This window comes from Prunus persica, chromosome G6 (genome assembly GCF_000346465.2).
Source record: "Prunus persica cultivar Lovell chromosome G6, Prunus_persica_NCBIv2, whole genome shotgun sequence".
In the NCBI taxonomy this organism is placed as follows: Eukaryota; Viridiplantae; Streptophyta; class Magnoliopsida; order Rosales; family Rosaceae; genus Prunus; species Prunus persica.
In genome coordinates, this window is record NC_034014.1 from 6,723,328 (window position 1) to 6,727,651 (window position 4,324).

Consider the following 4,324-nt stretch of genomic DNA (forward strand, 5'->3'; position numbering starts at 1 on the left):
TGTTCCCTTCATCATACTTTGCTTGAAGAGATTTGCATATTTCCTTGCTGGAAAGAACAAGGCCGCAGCTCAGTTCCTTGACATGCTGTTTGTGAGAGCCAAAGAGGAAGTTGGCCCTGTTGATGCTCAAAATGGCCCGGCCAATAGTGAGTCCAACTTAGTGATTAGGTATGCGGGGTCTTCAGCAGGGAAGAGAGCTGAGGCCCTTGATGAAATATAGGTTGATGGGAAACCTGCAGAAGACAAAGTGGGAGAAGCAATCGTTAAGCTCACCGGTGTGGTGCTGGCCGAAGGCTCTCCGATGCTAAGTCAGTTACAAGTAGTAATTCTGGCAGAGTAACAGTAAAAGTGGGAGAATAGTTGTCCTTTTTACCTGGGTAATGTTCCCTATTTATAGGGAAGTGAAAGTAGGAGCTTTGCACAAAGTTCCAATGTGGGACTTTGTGTAAGCCGTTGTGGTGGCGACACGTGTCCTGGAGATTAGGTTTGGCAGCTGGGAGCTTCGGTAGGTGTCTGGCACCTCGGAAGTGTGTCTTCCTTCGGCACAGGAGAAGGCGTGGCTGCCTTGGTGCTAGTCACTTTGGTGCTGGGTCTGCTCGGTTCATTATGGTGTAAACAGTAGTCCCCCAAGTTCGCGATGGAAAAGTAACTTCTGGGTTGGGAACTTGTGAGTTTTGTAATTGTAACCGAGCATTCCAGCTTCGTTGGGAGTCGTAGGGCACTCCCTAGTCCCCCAAGTTGACAAGCTAGGAGTTGCGTCAACACATGGTAGCTGGGTACCTGGGTACTTGGGCATGTTGCAGATAAGATGGGAGCTGGGTCAGTAGGGGAGCCAGACCTTCGAAGGAGCCAGGTCTTGTGGAAAATTTCGGAGACTCCAATTCTTCCATGGCTCTTGCCGTTCGGCAAGGGTCTAGCTCCCTTTTTTGTTTTTTTTTTGTTTTGTTTTTTTTTTTGTGAATGGCCGGGCCATTTGGAAATTTTGGACTCTCCATAGTTCCTCCATGGCCCTTGCCGTTCGGCAAGGGTCTGGCCAAAATTTTTTTTTTTTAGTGTGGGGCTTGAAGGCTTTCTTGGATTGGGCCTTCGGCAAGTAAGAAGGGCTTGAGGTGGGCTTCGGCAAGTAGGGTTTTGGAGGAGGGGGAGTATAAAAATTGGGGATTAGCCATCATGCCGTTCAGCAAGTTCCATTCGGCACCTGGGAGTAGAACAAAATTCTTGGAAATTTCATCTTGCCGTTCGGCAAGTCTTGGCAAAGCTACTTCGGCAAGTCTTGGCAAAGCTACTTCGGCAAGGCTACTTCGGCAATCTAGGTAGGTGTTTTTGCGAAGCGTTCCATTTCCATTGCTGCGAGCACATCGAGTGTTGCTAGCCCTTGCTGTTCGGCAAGGGTGATTCTCGTGGGCTGAGGTATTTTGGCTTTGGCAAAGGGAGCTGGGCAGCTGGTGCAAGATTGGATATTGTTCCAAAAATTCCAAGTGGCTAGCCCTTGCCGTTCGGCAGGTCTTGGCCACAGCTGGCTTTGTTGTTGATCTAAGCTTTGGGCAAGGCGTCGGGGTGGTGCTTCGGCAGCTGGGTTGTCCTTCGGCAGGAAGTGCTTCGGCAGGAAGTTTTGGTGAGCACGGCAGTGGTTTCGAAGGGCGCTAGGGCAGTTTGCTTCGGCTGGGCAGGTTCGGCAATTTTTGGAGCTCGACGAGTGGAGCTAGGCCGTGAGGGGTGGATTTGCAGGGATAGAGAGATCTTGTGGTGTTCAGCGAATTGTGGTGTTCAGCGAATTGTGGTGTTCAGCGAGAGTGTCTTGGTAAGAACCAATTTTGGCTTGTGACCTTTAAATTGCTGCTTTTGTCTTCGGCAGTCTTGAGCTTTGAATTGAAGCTGGGCTTTGTAAAGGTAGGGAGGATTAAGTTTGTGAGCCTCCCAAATGTCTTTCATGGGCCTTGCCGTTCGGCAAGGCCAATCTGAGGTGTGAATGTGATGGACTTGATGTGCCTTGTTTGTTGTTGCTTTGAGTAGGGTTTACAAATAGGTCGTTGAGCGCTGGGTCGTTACGTTGAAGCTGAGCTCGGGGCTTAGAGCCGGGGTCCTTGGGGGGGGAAGGGTTTGGCAGGGCCTTGGCGTGAGTCCGCCGTTCGGGGGCTTCTTGGTGTTGGGCTTGGGTGGGCAAGTTGAGAATTTGGTGAGGCTCCCCTTTGTTTACGCACGGGCCTTTCGTTCGGCAAGCCCAGCTATATGATGTTTTGAAATGGGACTTGGGTGCCTTGATCAAATTTGGGCTTAGGAAGTAGTCTAGCACATTTTGAATTAATGTGACCCTCCATTTTGTTTTTGCACGGGCCTTGCCGTTCGGCAAGGTCCCTAAATTTCTCCCGATTATTTTTTGTTTCTTGTTTGTATATTTGAAAATTGAATTTCAAATTGTGTGTAGGTACAAGGGATTTATGAGGGAATATGAAAGGGTGCTAGGGTTTGCTCGTTAAACGAGGCGTGGGTACCCTTAGTTGGCTATAAATAGGAACTTGGAGTGGTGAAGGCACCACACTTGAGGAGAAATTGTGAGAACTTGAGGAGGAGGAGAAAAGATTTCGGGCAAGGGTTTTGTGGTGGTGCTTGTGGCTGAGGCGATTTCCGGCAACCCCTTCGTGGTGGTGCAAACAAGGTTAGACCTCATTTCGCTTGATTTTTTGAATTGAAATGTCTTGCTTTGCATGAACATGTTGAAGGCTAGGAAGAACACAGTGAACATGAGCATGAACATGATGAACATGTTGAACATTTGTATGAACATGTTGGATTCTTGCCTGGATACCAAAGAACATGTAGATTTGCCAAAAAATTTTTGTTGTGGTTCGATCCTCCTTGCATGTGCATTAGTTCCTTTTTCTTGTTTTTTGCAAATTGTAGATGTCTGAAAGTTCTGATAGAGAAAGTCCTGACCCTCCTGCCTTTGGTGGGGATAACACTGAGAGTGAAGAGCCCAGCCAATATATTTGTCCTGAAAAGGAGAGTTCAGGGACAGAGGGTATGGTAGAAGGCATTATAGAAAGTAGGGTGATAGGGCGTGGGGCTGAGGGGGGTGAGCCATCAGTAGACTCTGGGTCGGCTGCATATAGGGAGATGCAGAGGAATTACATAGAGTTAGAGGCTATAGCGAACCGGGTTCTAGCCTTGCCTCATACGCAAGAGGTGGGTTCGAGTAACCAGGCATCACCATCAGGGTCCGTGGGTATAGCCGGGGCTTCAATTTCAGAGGGAGTAGACATTCGGGTTGGTGTCCCATTGCCGAGGCGGAATACGCTTACAGAACCGAAGTTGGCTCAGCTTCGAACAGACTTCAGTGTGCCAACCTATGTGGGATTGAGGTTACCTACTGCGGCTGATGTAGTCAGATATCCCGCGGATGGCTCCGTGATGATTTTCACGGATATGTATCGACACGGCCTTAGACTACCCTTTCATCCGTGGGTGCAGATGATGTTGGCTAAGTTGGGGTATGCGTCGGGGCAGTATAATCCCAACTTTTGGATTCTTCTTCATGGGGTGTACATCGCCTGGTGGTTGGCTGGGTTGGGGGAGCCAACGTTCGAGCAGTTCATGTACTTGTATTCTATTTCGAAGCAGCAGGGGAATTTTGGCTGGGTACAGGCGAATTGCCGAAAGGCGAAGGAGAGAGGCTATTTTATTAGGCACAAGCCAACTACACAAAAGTCCTGGAGGAACAGGTGGTGCATGGCTTATGGGAACTAGGAGAGTCCGCCAGGGAAGAGCGTTGTCCAACACATTCCTACCCACTTCCAGTCTATAGGTCCTTGGCCCCATCCCTTAAGACTGTTTGATGTTTGATAGTGTTTTGCTGTAGCTCTTGTTCTTGGTTCTCTATTTTGTCTGTGCCAGTATAAATGGCTAAGTAGTATCTAACCTTTGGTGCAGGTTCAGTGAAGTGGGGGCCTATCTCCAAGGAGCAGGAAGACGAGGTTGAGTGGGTGAGGGCGCAGCTGTCGGAGACCGAGCGCGAGTGCGAGAACCTAGTCACTCAGAAGAATTTGTTTGAGTCCGGACTCCTTCAAGGAAGTAAGTACCTGGGTCACATGTATGAGTTGTGTGCTGGGCCTTTTGTGGTTGTGACTAATGTAGTTGTGTTGTTTGTTTGGACAGTGGCTGGCATCATAAGGGGGAGCACGAAGGTGGCCGTAGACATTGATGAGGCCGAGATGCAGAAGCGGCTGAGGGAGTCTCGGGCCAAGAAAGCTGAGAAGAGTGCTGGAAAACGACCCAGGGATGATGATGAGGGTCGGGTCACGGACGTGCTGGGGAAAAGGAAAGCCTT